Below are 17,697 nucleotides of genomic sequence, written 5' to 3' on the forward strand. Positions count from 1 at the left end.
GGGGGTCCATTGATCTGGTGGTGGGTAGGGTTGAATAGGGTGGGGGGGGGGCTCCATCGATCTGGTGGTGGGTAGGGATGAATAGGTGGTGGTGGGGGGGGGCTTAATCGATCTGGTGGTGGGTAGGGTTGAATAGGGTGGGGGGGGGCTCCATCGATCTGGTGGTGGGTAGGGATGAATAGGGTGGGAGGGAGGCTCCATCGATCTGGTGGTGGGTAGGGTTGAATAGGGTGGGGGGGGGGGCTCCATCGATCTGGTGGTGGGTAGGGTTGAATAGGGTGGGGGGGGCTCTATCGATCTGGTGGTGGGTAGGGTTGAATAGGGTGGGGGGTTCCATCGATCTGGTGATGGGTAGGGTTGAATAGGGTGGGGGGCTCTATCGATCTGGTGGTGGGTAGGGTTGAATAGGGTGGGGGGGGGTCCATTGATCTGGTGGTGGGTAGGGATGAATAGGATGGGGGGCTCTATCGATCTGGTGGTGGGTAGGGTTGAATAGGGTGGGGGGGGCTCTATCGATCTGGTGGTGGGTAGGGATGAATAGGATGGGGGGCTCCATCGATCTGGTGGTGGGGAGGGTTGAATAGGGTGGGGGGCTCCATCGATCTGGTGGTGGGTAGGGATGAATAGGATGGAGGGCTCCATCGATCTGGTGGTGGGTAGGGTTGAATAGGGTGGGGGGTTCCATCGATCTGGTGATGGGTAGGGTTGAATAGGGTGGGGGGGGCTCTATCGATCTGGTGGTGGGTAGGGTTGAATAGGGTGGGGGGTTCCATCGATCTGGTGATGGGTAGGGTTGAATAGGGTGGGGGGCTCTATCGATCTGGTGGTGGGTAGGGTTGAATAGGGTGGGGGGGGCTCTATCGATCTGGTGGTGGGTAGGGATGAATAGGATGGGGGGCTCCATCGATCTGGTGGTGGGTAGGGTTGAATAGGGTGGGGGGCTCCATCGATCTGGTGGTGGGTAGGGATGAATAGGATGGGGGGCTCCATCGATCTGGTGGTGGGTAGGGTTGAATAGGGTGGGGGGTTCCATCGATCTGGTGATGGGTAGGGTTGAATAGGGTGGGGGGGGCTCTATCGATCTGGTGGTGGGTAGGGTTGAATAGGGTGGGGGGTTCCATCGATCTGGTGATGGGTAGGGTTGAATAGGGTGGGGGGCTCTATCGATCTGGTGGTGGGTAGGGTTGAATAGGGTGGGGGGGGGGTCCATTGATCTGGTGGTGGGTAGGGTTGAATAGGGTGGGGGGGGCTCTATCGATCTGGTGGTGGGTAGGGTTGAATAGGGTGGGGGGGGGGTCCATTGATCTGGTGATGGGTAGGGTTGAATAGGGTGGGGGGGGGGGCTCCATCGATCTGGTGGTGGGTAGGGTTGAATAGGGTGGGGGGGGGGTCCATTGATCTGGTGGTGGGTAGGGTTGAATAGGGTGGGGGGGGGGTCCATCGATCTGGTGGTGGGTAGGGTTGAATAGGGTGGGGGGGGGTCCATCGATCTGGTGGTGGGTAGGGTTGAATAGGGTGGGGGGTTCCATCGATCTTGTGGTGGGTAGGGTTGAATAGGGTGGGGGGCTCCATCGATCTGGTGGTGGGTAGGGTTGAATAGGGTGGGGGGCTCCATCGATCTGGTGGTGGGTAGGGTTGAATAGGGTGGGGGGGGCTCCATTGATCTGGTGGTGGGTAGGGTTGAATAGGGTGGGGGGGGGGCTCCATTGATCTGGTGGGGGGTAGGGTTGAATAGGGTGGGGGGGCTCCATCGATCTGGTGGTGGGTGGGGGTGAATAGGGGGTGAGGAGGGGTGGGTTTGCGAGCTCCTATTCCACTCACGTGTCATCCTCACAGCTATCAAACACCCAACAACAACAATAATAACCACGGGGGGCTGCCATCTTGTTTTGGGCCGAGTCGACCTAGGAGATTTCCAAACTCAGGATTTATCCCAACGCTGTTGTTTATAGCATTTGACCAGATGCGGTGGTGGTGGTGGTGATGATGATTGTGACGATGTCAATGATGTAAATAGGTGTGATGTTTGTGGTGATGTTGATGTGAATGATTACGATGTCAATGATGCTCATTGTGATGACGTGATGTTTGTTATGCTGTTTGTAAATTATTTTGATGATGATGATGTTGTAATAAAACAGGAGGTGTTATAAGATGTTCTAACACCGAATAAGAATTGTTTTTTTGCAACGAATCATTAATCCGCACGTACTCGCGATGAACATGCAAAAAAAAAAACCAATACAGGCAGTCCTCGACTTACGACGGAGATGCGTTACAACGACCCCATCGTAAGTCAAAAATATCGTAAGTCGAAGATGGCCTAGCCTACCCAGGAGTCTTAAAGAATGGTGATAATTTAGCAAAACAGCAATTTACAATACCGTACTGTATAAACTACATACCGTATGTATTTACGTATGCATTAATCGTACCACGTGCGTTTGGCTGCCGCGCGAAATTTAAAATATTTTAACAATTTTGTGGGAACGCTATCTCCATCGTAAGATCGAAATGTCCTAAGTCGGATCATTGTCTTTGAAACCGATTGGTCTCCACCATTCAGACAGCGGCGTTCTTTAGGGGCTTCGTGCCACGAGTGTCAGGCCGGAGAACGCCACAAGGCGACCAAAACGATGGCAATGCCACCATCAGGGGCATCGTTTGTCGAGATCGGGGTGAGCGGCTCCAGCAAAGGGCACCTTTTCTTGGCAACAAAAAAGAATTGATTCTAGATTTGAAGTTTTCGTGACTGCAAGGATTCATACGCTTTGGTTTTTTCGGTAAAGTCACGTAGGTGAAACAATCAATGAAATCAAATAAATGAAAACAATTCATATTCTTGGTTCTTTCGGTAAAGTCACCTAGAAGGGAAATAATAAAATAATATAAATATTAAACAATACAAATTCTCACGACGTTTCGACTGCAACACAAGCAATCATCATCAGGTGTGAAATCCACAGCAATATTTTTTTTATTGTTTTACATTGATATTATTAGAAAATTTTCTTGCTGTTGATTTCACACCTGATGACGATTGCTTGTGTTGCAGTCGAAACGTCGTGAGCATTTTATTGTTTTATATTTGTATTATTTTATCATTTCCCTTCTACGTGACTTTACCGAAAAAAACCAAGAATATGAATCCCTGCAGTCACGAAAGCTTTGAATCAAAAAGAAAACAACTCAATTAAATCACGACGTTTCGGCCGCGACACAAGCCTCCTTCATCAGGTGTAAAAAAAAGGGCACAGCAAAAATAACAGTAGCGAGAGTTGTTTGTGATTATTTTGCTGTGCTCTTTTCTTTTACACCTGATGAAAGATGCTTGTGTTGCCTCCGAAACGTCGTGATTTAATTGAGTTGTTTTCATTTATTTTAGATTGTTTTACCTACGTGACTTTACCGATAAAACCAAAGAGTATAAATAAGAATAGTTTTTTTGTTTGCATTATGACTGCATGTATTGTGGTCTATGCAAACATGACTCCTTGTAAAAAGGTGTCAGTTTTGTTGCCAGATAGAAGGGTAAAAAAACCAATTATCATAAGAATTGTTTTTTACCCTTTGCTGGCAATAAAACAGGAGGTGTGTGTGTGTGTGAGAAGATGTTCAAACACAAATAGAAAGCAGTTTCAAAGACAAAGCCATATAAAATTATCAGAGAGCATGTTCTGTTTGCATGTTCAACACAAGCAGTGTGTGTGTGGTTAATGCATCATCCCTTGAGAAATGTTTCTATTTGGTGTTTGAAAATCTTAAGCACCTCCTGTGCGATTGCTAGCGAAGGGTAAAACACCGATTGTTCTTTGTTTCCATACTCTTTGGTTCTTTCGCTAAAGTCACCGAGGTAAAGGTGAGAGACTCCATCATGTGAGCATTCTTGTGTCCTACGTAGTCTGTTAAAAGCCCTAACAGATGTTTTATTATGAACAGATGATTTTATTATATTATACAATTTTATTTTATTATTTTATTTGTATTTTACTTTTATTAATTTTTCTTTTATTTTATTTTTATTAATTTTAATTTTTTACCTACGTGACTTTACCGAAAAAACCCTGAGCATATGAATCCTTGCAGTCACGAAAGCTTCAAATCTAGAACCCTAAACAGATGCGTGGAAAACCCTCCACCGTAGAGGTGGTTTCAATCTTGATTTTTTTTTCATACTTTGATAATTGACAACAACAAAAAAGGTCCCTTGTTGATTGATATGATTGATTTGATCCCATACGATTGTTTTTTAGATCTCTATATATAATTTTCCCCGTACACAATGCGTATCTGCGTCTTCTTGCTTCTTTCGGTAAAGTCACGTAGAAGGGAAATAATAAAATAATAAAAATAAAACATAAAATAATTCTCACGACGTTTCGGCCACAACACGTTCAGACGCTGTCTCCCCGACAGACATGTTCTCCACCTGAGGACGGCTGCTTGCGTTGTGGCCGAAACGTCGTGAGAATTATTTTATGTTTTATTTTTTTCATTTTATTATTTCCCTTCTACGTGACTTTACCGAAAGAACCAACAAGATGAATCCCTGCAGTCACGAAAGCTTTACATCGAAATCGTCTCTGCGTCATTACAGCCGTCGTTGGCATTGGATAATTCTATCAATGGGGTACAACAACAACAACAACCACAACAACCACAACAAAGACGCAGATCCCCCGTGTAGCCTCTAACACCGCTTGGGGCAAGTGCTGTTTAGCGAGCGAGGGTGGCCAGCAACCAAGCCCGGCCGCCTTTGTCTCCCTCCCCAGTGACGATGTTTACTCCACACTCATTTGAGGCCGAGTCGACCTAGGGGAGGAGGCGGCCCAGGACCTGTTCGGATGATAATCGTCACCGGTGGTGTTGGTGGCCGTGAGAGGGGGAGGTGGGTGGGGGGTGGTGGGGAAATCGACATCAGGTCGCCGGGTTCGTAGCGCAAGAGCTGATCACTCCAGCACCCTGCCACATTCGTGCGAATTCACCATCGATCATGATCGATTCACTGCTGGATTAAGGTGGTGGTGGTGGGAGGGGGGTGGGTTGTTATTTTGACCATACTTCACCACTCTGGCTCAAAGGGTTTGAATCGTTATGCGACGTCGCACAAATGATGGAAATTGTGATACCGAATTTTCATCATTTGCGCGACCGCGCACGGCTTAGTGCAACGCGGGGCTCATTGTAACGATGTCGTGTTCGATGGCAATGCGGTTATCGCGAACACACAATTACACACGTACAAAGACAGACAAAAGAGACAAAGATCCCCCGTGTAGCCTTAACAGACTGTAGGGGCAAGTGCTGTTAGCGAGCACCTATGAAGGCCGGAACGGTACACGAGGGGGTGGGTGGCCAGCAACCACGCCCGACCGCCTTTGTCTCCCCCAGTGGCGATGTTTACACACACCGCACCGGGGTACTCATTTAAGGCTGAGTCGACCTAGGGGAGGGCCCAGGACCGGTTCAGATAATCGTCACCGGTGTTGTTGGCCGTGAGCGGGAATCGAACCCGGGTCGCCAGGTTCACAGCGCAGCGTAGCGCTAACCGCTGCACCACCGCTCCCCACAGACAGACAGACAGACACACGGACGGACGGACGGACATTCAATTGGTGTCAATTAAAAAGCCCCCCCCACCCCACCACCACCTACGATTGAAATGCCATTCAAAAAAATCGTTCTATTTCACTGCAGCTTTTTGACACGCGCGCGTGTGTGATTGTGTTATTTTAAGAAAAATAAAAATAACACAATAACAACAAGAAGAAATAACATCCACGTAGCGGCTCTTACCTTTCCCGATGCTTTAAATCCCGTCAATGCATTAAACAGCTGCTGCCTTGATTTAAGCCAAAGGATTTGTGACGGTGGGCGTGGCCATGAGGACGAGGGGCGGGGCTTACTTCGCCCAAAGGGGCGTCACCCACTTCATCGCCACGCCCCCTCCCCCCCCACCCTCGAGCCGAGCGCGCGCTCTCGCACCAATCGCAGCGCGCGTCTCTCCGTGGCGGTGGGGGGGGGGCGGGGGGGGTCGCACGGAGCCAATGGGAGAGTTCCGCAGTGCGGGTCGGCGATGGTACGCGACGTCCGATTGGTCGAGCTGACGAGGGGGCGTGACCGTTGGTGCGGGGGGAGGGGGAGGGGGGGCTTGTTGGGTGACGTCACCCCCCCTCAGCTCCTCCCCCCACCTCAAGCCGGTGATGACGTTGACAAGGATTGGGGGGGGGGCACGTGGGGGGGGGGGTATTTTCGATACCGATTCCTTTAAGTGTCGTTGAGTATCGATTCACGTTGCGTTGGAATTGACGGTTGTTGGTGGTGCTGGTGGGTGAGAAGTGGCGGAGAATCGCGCGCCTCGATTCTCGAATCGATTCTTTAATCGCGCGGGATTCTTGGGTTTCTTTTTTAATGCTGATAGAATGAGGTCATTGAATGAGTTGTCTTTTGAAGGAGTTGATCCATTTATTGTGGTCGTTCTCCGTCGCCTTTGTCTGCCCACTGATTGTCAGAACGTCTTCCGTGCATGTGAAGAAAGAAAGCAAAAGCATCCATTGCGGTCAATACAACGAGAATCCGTGGACGGACCGGTCCCCGCCATAGAAACGTGGAGATTGCCCAACCCCTTGCTGAGGCCAGGGACAAAAATTAATAATGATGATGATGATGCATTTTATTTACATAGCGATTTTCCCACGCTCAAAGCGCTGGGCATTAAAACTAAAACTATTCAATGTTAAAGCCATACCTGTGAATCCTTTATCAATACCCTCCCTTATTACTGATCAATTCAGACTTTATTGATCACCCCGTGCCTCTTACAAGTGTCAACGTTCATTCTATATACTACACTATACACTACACTATACACTACACTATATACTACACTATACACTACACTATACACTACACTATACACTACACTATATACTACACTATACACTACACTATACACTACACTATACACTACTAAATACCTGTGAATCCCTTATCAGTGCCCTCCCTTATTACTGATCAACTCAGACTGTATTGATCACCCCGTGCCTCTTACAAATCTCAAAGTTCATCCTACAAAGTCCCATCACCAGGAGGGAGAAACACAAACGAATAGACACGACTATTTTGCCCGTATTGATAACGGCCGTACGCTGTATGGACCTGAAAACTCAATTTCCCTGGACAAGAATACGAGGAGTGAACACCGCTATGGCTTGACAGGTAAGTTAGACATCCTAAAACTAAACAACTATAACATGAACATAACAATGGCATATGTATTAAACATGAGAGCAGCATCAAAGAGCCTTGGAGTGACGGAAAATACAACAAAGTGGGAGAGTAGAGATGAGTTTTTAATTGAGATTTTTAAGGTGGAGATTGACTGATCTCAATTGGGGCAGTGTCCAAAACCATCGGGGCAAAACAATCTTGGTCCGACTCAACACCGTCATTAAACGAGTTACCACTTTTGTGGAAAATCAACACTGGTTCATCTTCTTGGTTCTTTCGGTAAAGTCACGTAGAAGGGAAGTAATAAAATAATAAAAATAAAACATAATAAAATACAATTCTCACGACGTTTCGGCACCACAACGCAAGCAGCCGTCCTCAGGTGAAGACCAGGTCTGTGACTTTACCGAAAGAACCAAAACGATGAATCCCTGCAGTCACGAAAGCTTTACATCGAAATCAACAGTGGTTCTTTGGATGAACTGGCCACCGCCATGGTAACGTGGAGAGGCGCCTATTGACCCCCGAACCATCACTCTACGGGGGGGAGGGGGTCCATAAAATTAGTACCACTTTGTGGGAAGTCAACTGTGGTTTTCCTATTCCTTGGTTATTTCGGTAAAGTCACGTAGATGGGTTCAAAGAAAATAACAAAAACCCATCTACGTGATTCTAGATTTGAAGTTTTCGTGACTGCAAGGATCCATACTCTTTGTTTTTCTCGGGAAAGTCACGTAGGTAGAAAAATAAAACAAATAAATTAAATAACGACGTTTCGGAAGCAACACAAGCAACCATCATCAGATGTTGACTGCTCCAGCAAAATTACTGAGGCTTCGGAATTTTCTGTAAAATTAGTCAAATTACTGAGGCTCCAGCAAAATTACTGAGGCTTCAGAATTTTCAGTAAAATTAGTAAAATTACTGAGGCTTCTGAAGCATTTATCCAACAGCGGATTGATCATTGATGATGATGATCGGTTGACCGGTCCCCGTCATACGAATGTGGAATTCCCATCGCTGGCTCTCAGAGCCACCAATGGAGATGAGTGCCGTAGCAATTGCCTGCTTCGGCAGAAATAAAACGTTGAAAGTGGAAGTGAATTTCTTCGGTGAACAAAATGAGGCATTCCCTATAAACCGGGCTGTCAATTTGTAATGTATTACTCACTGTTAGTAACTCAGCTTATTGTAGAGTATATTTAGTATAATGATGATACTATGTAGTTTATACTTTAGTTGTTTACGTGGTGGTTTTAGTTACTGCAGCTACATACTATTAACACTCCTTCCCTTTATTAATGCTACCCCTATCCCCTCCCTGTGATGCTGCTAATCCTGCATCATGCACGGGCATAATTAGTACTATTCACATACCTGCATTTCCCATATCCCCTCCCTTTGATGCTGCTAATCCTGCATCATGCACGGGCAAAGTAGCGCTAATCACATACCTGCATTTCCCATATCCCCTCCCTTTGATGCTGCTAATCCTGCATCATGCACGGGCAAAGTAGCGCTAATCACATACCTGCATTTCCCATATCCCCTCCCTTTGATGCTGCTAATCCTGCATAATGCACGGGCATAAGTAGTACTAATCACATACCTGCATTTCCCATATCCCCTCCCTTAGATGCTGCTAATCCTGCACAATGCACGGACATAATTAGTACTAATCACATACCTGCATTTCCCATAAATATGCTAAATTCCTCTTGATATGCAAATTATTTTGTCAAGACGCCCTCTTCCCCCCCCCCATTCCAACCCAGCTTATATATATGCTCCAAGCACGTGTGCTGTTTCATTCAGACGCTGTCGCCTCGACAGACCTGGTTTCACCTGAGGACGGCTGCTTGCGTTGTGGCCGAAACGTCGTGAGAATTATTTTATTAAGTTTTATTTTTTATTATTTTATTACTTCCCTTCTACGTGACTTTACCGAAAGAACCAAGAAGACTTGGGGCTGTCAATATATTTCTCCGTGTTGATGATGCATCACCAAACCACACGGAGTAGAATCAATAATGTGTATTTATACTGCAGGAGGAATCCGATGAACTACAAAGCTCTTTGTTTTGCACAGATATCCAGCACGTGACAACAACAAACGACGCAAACGACACGACAGTCTCGATTTAAAGCTTTCGTGACTGCAGGGATTCATCTTCTTGGTTGTTTCGCAAGCAGCCGTCCTCAGGGCAAGAACAGGTCTGCGTCTGATCAGACGCTGTCTTTCCGACAGACGTGTTCTTCACCTGAGGACGGCTGCTTGCGTTGTGGCCGAAACGTCGTGAAAATTGTATTTTATTATGTTAAATTTTTATTATTTTATTATTTCCCTTCTACGTGACTTTACCGAAAGAACCAAGAAGAGAAACGACACGGCAGCCGTGCAAAGCACAAGAAAGGTAAACGCATCACCCAAACAACAAACAAATATAAAACGAAACCATCCCCATCCTTTTTATAGATTTGAAGCTTAGTTATTTTGCCGTGCCTTTTTTACACCTGATGAAGGAGGCTTGTGTTGCCTCCGAAACGTCGTGATTTATTATTTTATTTCTATTATTATTTCTATTATTTTTATTGTTTATTTTTATTTTTACCTACGTGACTTTACCGAAAAACCTAAGAGCATCATCCCCATCCTACCCAGGCAAAGCGCACTCGGGTACTAACTTATTTTTTTATAAGCGACCTGACCACAAATGATAGCTCAACAAACTGGCACATCAGGTGGAGATTTATCGCAGCAAAATATATCATCCAAACGCGTGTTTATACATGTGGGGTGGGATGTGGGGGAAATTGAAGACCTAGAGAAAAAAAATCCACGCGACCACGGCGAGAGAGAGAACACGCAAACTCCAAATAAAATTTGACTTAGAACTTTCGTATCTGCAGGAATTCATATTTTTGGTTCTTTCGGTAAAGTCACGTAGATAGGAAATTAAAAAAATCTTGAATAAAAGCAAAAAAAAACCCCACGACGTTTCGATCGCAACACGTGCAGCCTCCATCAGGCGGAGAGAGAAGTGAGGGCAAGCCTTCAAATGTAGCAGCTTATGATGGCTCCAGAGTGAACCAAGAAAAACACATTCCTGCGGAGGGAGCTGGTAGGAACGTTGGGTTGCTCGGTCAATGGCCAGGGTCAACGGCGGCGTGGTGCATTCCGCAAATATGCCCGACTGTGAGGGCGGGCACAAGCCGGCGTGAGTAGGTTAAACGTTGAGTTTTATAAGGGCACCACGGGGTGACCAGCCCCTCCCCACCCAGCCCCACCCCTCCCACCCCCCACCCAGCCCCACCACACCCTCCCCACCCAGCCCCTCCCCACCCTCCCCTCTCCACCCAGCCCCATCCTCCCCACCCAGCCCCTCCCCACCCTGCCCCTCCCTCCCCACCCAGCCCCTCCCTGCACGACGGACAGACACAATAATCCCCTGTGGGCTGGTGTAACCAGAGGTTCCTACCAGTATTAAACTCCAAATCTACAACAGGCGTCAGGGTCGGGGTCGAACCCACGAGCCTCCTGCATACCGTGGCCCCCCTTTAATAAAATACAAACATAAATAAGACTTCACACCATTGGAACCTCCTTTGCCAGTAGAAAAATATGATAATTGTTTTTTTTACCCTTTTATCTGGCAACAAAACGGACACCTTTTATTTACAAGGAGTCATGTTTACATTGACCACAATACCTGCGGTCGGAATGCAAACAAAAAACACAACTCTGATAATATATGCACTGTCCTTGAAAGTGATTGGTCCACACCCGAGACAGCTTTCCTTAGAGCCTAGTCTCACATGGTGTTGGAACAGATGACGCCATAAGGCGTACAACTCAAAGACAATGCACCATCAGAGTATGAGAGCTCGGGGTAAGCATTTACACCATTGGAACCTCATTTGCCCGCGCCTGCGATTAGCACGGTTGGCTACATACGGTGCGAAAGAAGTTCAACACACATACATTAACTCACACATAGACCCATAGACTCACACAGAGACCCATAGAATCACAAAGAGACCCATAGACTCACACAGAGACCCTTAGACTCACATAGAGACCCATAGACTCACACAGAGACCCGTAGACTCACACAGATTCATGACTCACACAGAGACCCATAGACTCACACAGAGACCCATAGACTCACACAGAGACCCATAGACTCACACAGAGACCCTAGACTCACACAGAGACCATAGACTCACACAGACCCATAGACTCACAAGGACCCATAGACTCACACAGAGACCCATAGACTCACACAGAGACCCATAGACTCACACAGACCATAGACTCACACAGAGACCCATAGACTCACACAGAGACCCGTAGACCTCACATAGAGACCCGTAAGACTCACACAGAGACCATAGACCTCACACAGAGGCCCGTAGACTCACATAGAGACCCGTAGACTCACACAGAGACCCATAGACTCACACAGAGACCCATAGACTCACATAGAGACCCGTAGACTCACACAGAGACCCATAGACTCACACAGAGACCCATAGACTCACACAGAGACCCGTAGACTCACATAGAGACCCATAGACTCACACAGAGACCCATAGACTCACACAGAGACCCATAGACTCACATAGAGATCCGTAGACTCACACAGAGACCCATAGACTCACACAGAGGACCCATAGACTCACACAGAGACCCGTAGACTCACATAGAGATCCGTAGAACTCACACAGAGACCCGTAGACTCACACAGAGACCCATAAAATCACACAGAGATTCATAGACACACACAGAGACCCACAGACTCACACAGAGATTCATAGACTAACACAGAGACCCTAGACTCACACAGAGATCCATAGACTCACACAGAGACCCTGACTCACACAGAGACCCATAACTTCACATAGAGATTCCATAGACAAACCACAGAGCCCCACAGACCAACAGAGATTCATAGACTAACACAGAGACCCTAGAACTCACACAGAGATCCATAGACTCACCGAGACCCATAGACGCACAATAGACCCATAGCTCACATAGAGACCCATGACTCACACAGAGCACCCGTAGACTCACACAGATTCATTGCACTCACAGAGACCCATAGACTCACCCAGAGACCCATAGACTCACACAGATACCCCATAACTCACACAGAGACCCGTAGACCACACAGAGACCATAGACTCACACAGATTCATAGACTCACATAGAGACCCATAGACGTCACACAGAGACCGTAGACGCCACCAGAGACCCATAAACTCACACAGATTCATAGACTCACACAGAGACCCCATAGACTCACACAGAGAACCCATAACCTCACACGAGACACCGTAGACTCACATAGAACCCATGACTCCACACAGAGACCTAGACTCACACAGGAACCCGTATACCTCAACATGAGACCCGTAGACTCACACATAGAGACCCGTAGACTCACACAGAGACCCATAGACTCACACAGAGATCCATAGACTAACACAGAGACCAGTAGACTCGCTTAGAGATCCATAGACTACCACAGAGACCAGTAGACTCGCTTAGAGATCCATAGACTAACACAGAGACCAGTAGACTCGCTTAGAGATCCATAGACTAACACAGAGACCAGTAGACTCACTTAGAGATCCATAGACTAACACAGAGACCAGTAGACTCACTTAGAGATCCATAGACTAACACAGAGACCAGTAGACTCACACAGAGACCCGTAGACTCACATAGAGACCGCTAGACTCACACAGAGACCCGTAGACTCACACAGAGACCCATAGAATCACACAGAGACTTCATAGACTCACACAGAGCCCATAGACTCCACAGAGGACCCATAGACTCACACAGAGACCCGTAGACCTCACACAGAGATCCAATAGACTCACACAGAGACTCATAGACTCACACAGAGACCCATAGACTCACACAGAGACCCATAGACTCACACAGAGACCCATAGACTCACACAGGACTCATAGACTCACACAGAGACCCATTAGACTCACACAGAGACCCATAGACTCACACAGAGAACCAGTAGACTCACACAGAGATCCATAGACTCACACAGAGACTCATAGACTCACACAGAGACCCATAGACTCATACAGAGACCCATAGACTCACACAGAGACCCATAGACTCACACAGGGACCCATAGACCACACAGAGACCCGTAGACTCACACAGAGACCCATAGACTCACACAGAGATCCATAGACTCACACAGAGACCCATAGACTCACACAGAGACCCATAGACTCACACAGAGACCCATAGACTCACACAGGGACCCATAGACTCACACAGAGACCCATAGACTCACACAGAGACCCATAGACTCACACAGAGATCCATAGACTCACACAGAGACTCATAGACTCACACAGAGACCCATAGACTCACACAGAGACCCATAGACTCACACAGGGACCCATAGACTCACACAGAGACCCATAGCTCACAGAGACCATAGCTCACACAGAGAACCCATAGACTCACACAGGGACCCATAGACTCACACAGAGACCCTAGACTCACAACAGAGACCTATAGACTCACACAGAGACTCATAGACTCACACAGAGACCCATAGACTCACACAGAGATCCATAGACTCACACAGAGACTCATAGACTCACACAGAGACCCATAGACCTCACACAGAGACCCATAGACTCACACAGGGACCCATAGACTCACACAGAGACCCGTAGACTCACACAGAGACCCATAGACTCACACAGAGACCCATAGACTCACATAGAGACCCATAGACTCACACAGAGACCCATAGACTCACACAGAGACCCATAGACCCATGCTGTCGCGCGCGTGATGGAACACTCAAGGGGGCCGTCCATAAATGACGTCACGCGATTTTGGACGATTTTTGACCCCCCATCGTCACACGGCGTCACAAAAAGTCAGACCCCCCCCCTCAAATATGACGTCACAAAGCTCTGCCCCCACCCCCCAAAAAAAATAAAACATGCTTCAAATCGCTTTAAACTATTGTCATTGTAGTGCGTATTTAATGTGGCGCTGCACTCTGATGTTGTAGGAGAAAACATTTATTACAAAGTCTATTTAATTAAGTAGAACGTGTTGTCTACATTTATTTAAAGTTGCGCATTTTGATGTGACGTCACATTTCTAACCCCCCCCCCCCCATCGTCACACATCGTCACAAATGTCTGACTCCCCCCCCACCCCCCCTCTAGGTGCGTGACGTCATTTATGGACGGCCCCCAACATTAATTGTCTGAAAGCAGCTTAAATGTAAAAGCCAAAGCAGGCCTCTCGTGATGAAAAGAAAACAGAGAGACCATACGACTTAGCATTGTGTGGGGTTTAGTAGCGGGGTGTGGGGTTTAGTAGCGGTGTGTGGGGTTTAGTAGCGGGGTGTGTGCGCTCTCCTGGATGAATACGAACATCAAAAATCCATCCCGACACGCGGAGCCAAAAATAATGGAACGGTTAGCAATGAAATAAATGAGTAGGGAAAAAACAAGAATATCCTCTTGGTTCTTTCGGTAAAGTCACGTAGAAGGGAAGTAATAAAATAATAAAAATATTATTTTTATTATTTAATAAAAATATTATTTGTAGTATTTTATTACTTCCCTTCTACGTGACTTTACCGAAAGAACCAAGAAGATGAATCCATGCAGTCACGAAAGCTTTAAATCCAAAAACAAGAATATTTTAGTTTTTTATCCTTTGCTGCCAATGAAACGTTGCCATAGATGCGACACAGAAATACTTTGGCCGGTGGGTTGCTCCATCTGACGCCAAAGACCCTCACCGTTGGTTGGAATCCAGCTGCCAATGAAACAGGAGTTGTGCTAAGATGTTCAAACGACAAATAGATGACCTCTTTTGCGAGGAATTAAATTACCGCAGTAACCACGCTCGGTACGTGTGGTGAACATGCAAACAAATCAAGCTCTGACACTGGTCAAAAAGGCCCCATAATGAAAATAAGTAATATTTATTATAAAAAAAAATTGTAAACACGCTTTTAACACATTCCTGCGGAGGGAGCTGGTAGGAACGCTGGGTTGCTCGGTCAATGGCCAGGGTCAACGGCGGCGTGGTGTATTCCGCAAATATGGCCGACTGTGAGGGCGAGCACAAGCCGGCGTGAGTAGGTTAAACGTTTAAGGGCACCACGGGGTGACCAGCCCCTCCCCACCCAGCCCACCCCTCCCACCCCCCACCCAGCCCCACCCTCCCCACCCAGCCCCACCCTCCCCACCCAGCCCCTCCCCACCCTCCCCACCCAGCCCCTCCCCCACCCTCTCCTCCCCACCCAGCCCCTCCCCACCCAGCCCCTCCCCACCCCCCCCACCCAGCCCCTCCCCACCCTCCCCTCTCCACCCAGCCCCACCCCTCCCATTTTTGGATGCACGACGGACGGACGGACACAATAATCCCCTGTGGGCTGGTGGAACCAGGTGGTTCCTACCAGTATGAAATGTACCCTACTCGTAATGGCAGAACTCCACGACTCCAGGAAGTGACCCCGAAGCTTGCCGTAACGTAAGGGGCCGTGGCCAACTACAGCCAACGTCAGTTGAGCGTGGACAATTAGATCCAAGCCGAAACATAACATCTAAAAAATATTAAAAAATATTTTTTATGATAGAATATGGTATTGTCATCAGTATGACGTAAGTTTACCAAGTTTGCAATCGATACCACATTGGGAAGTGGGTTAAATTTGAGTTACAAGATTTGAAAATACAACGACAACAACAACAGACAGAGTGAGTTAATAGAAAGCGTGTAAAATGAGTTTGGTTGGTGGGTTTGGTAACATGCCTGGCTTAGTGTCTTAAGACGGGGCCCTACCTGCTTAAGGAAAGCCACAATTGCGAGATGTTAACTACCTCGATTGGTGTGCAGGAGGTCGTGGGTTCGATCCTGATCATGACGATGCCTGCTGCTGCTGTATATTTGGAGTTTGCGGTGTCTCTCATCATCATCATCACGGTGGCTAGGAGATGTTAACTACCTCGCCTGGTGTGCAGGAGGTCGTGGGTTCGATCCTGATCATGACGATGCCTGCTGCTGCTGTATATTTGGAGTTTGCGGTGTCTCTCATCATCATCATCACGGTGGCTAGGAGATGTTAACTACCTCGCCTGGTGTGCAGGAGGTCGTGGGTTCGATCCTGATCATGACGATGCCTGCTGCTGCTGTATATTTGGAGTTTGCGGTGTCTCTCATCATCATCATCACGGTGGCTAGGAGATGTTAACTACCTCGCCTGGTGTGCAGGAGGTCGTGGGTTCGATCCTGATCATGACGATGCCTGCTGCTGCTGTATATTTGGAGTTTGCGGTGTCTCTCATCATCATCATCACGGTGGCTAGGAGATGTTAACTACCTCGCCTGGTGTGCAGGAGGTCGTGGGTTCGATCCTGATCATGACGATGCCTGCTGCTGCTGTATATTTGGAGTTTGCGGTGTCTCTCATCATTATCATCACGGTGGCTAGGAGATGTTAACTACCTCGCCTGGTGTGCAGGAGGTCGTGGGTTCGATCCTGATCATGACGATGCCTGCTGCTGCCGTATATTTGGAGTTTGCGGTGTCTCTCATCATCATCATCACGGTGGCTAGGAGATGTTAACTACCTCGCCTGGTGTGCAGGAGGTCGTGGGTTCGATCCTGATCATGACGATGCCTGCTGCTGCTGTATATTTGGAGTTTGCGGTGTCTCTCATCATCATCATCACGGTGGCTAGGAGATGTTAACTACCTCGCCTGGTGTGCAGGAGGTCGTGGGTTCGATCCTGATCATGACGATGCCTGCTGCTGCTGTATATTTGGAGTTTGCGGTGTCTCTCATCATCATCACGGTGGCTAGGAGATGTTAACTACCTCGCCTGGTATACAGGAGGTCGTGGGTTCGATCCTGACCCTGACGATGCCTGCTGCTGTATATTTGGAGTTTGCGGTGTTTCTCTCTCATCATCATCATCTCAGTTGCGAGATGTTAACTACCTCGCCAGGTATACAGGAGGCCATGGGTTCGATCCTGACCCTTGACGATGCCTGCTGCTGCTGTATATTTGGAGTTCATGGTGTCTCTCATCATCATCATCACAATGACGAGATGTTAACTACCTCGCCCGGTGTACAGGAGGTCGTGGGTTCGATCCTGACCCTGACGATGCCTGCTGCTGTATATTTGGAGTTTGCGGTGTTTCTCTCTCATCATCATCATCATCACAGTTGAGAGATGTTAACTCCCTCGCCTGGTATACAGGAGGTCGTGGGTTCGATCCTGACCCTGACGACGCCTGTTGCTGCTGCTGCTGTATATTTGGTGTCTGTATGTCTCTCTCTCTCTCTCCCCGTGGTCGCGTGGATTTTTCTCCGGTTACTCCGGTTTTTCCTCCCTCCACAATTAGAATTGACATCCACGCCTTTTGTGCTTTTGGCTCCTG

General features: G+C 47.7%; 1 protein-coding gene across 1 annotated transcript in view; it reads right to left on the reverse strand.

Moving 5' to 3' along the window:
- The window catches only part of LOC133359196 (ras-related protein Rab-3C-like), a 45,053-nt gene extending 39,132 nt beyond the window's left edge, over positions 1 to 5,921 (reverse strand). The window contains exon 1 of the mRNA XM_061577621.1: positions 5,797 to 5,921. The gene's annotated coding sequence lies outside the window, so the exon portion shown is untranslated. The remainder of the gene's footprint in view (positions 1 to 5,796) is intronic.
- Positions 5,922 to 17,697: the final 11,776 nt, after the last annotated feature.

This window comes from Lethenteron reissneri, chromosome 64, assembly GCF_015708825.2.
Source record: "Lethenteron reissneri isolate LAM-NWPU_2019-01 chromosome 64, ASM1570882v1, whole genome shotgun sequence".
In the NCBI taxonomy this organism is placed as follows: domain Eukaryota; kingdom Metazoa; phylum Chordata; class Hyperoartia; order Petromyzontiformes; family Petromyzontidae; genus Lethenteron; species Lethenteron reissneri.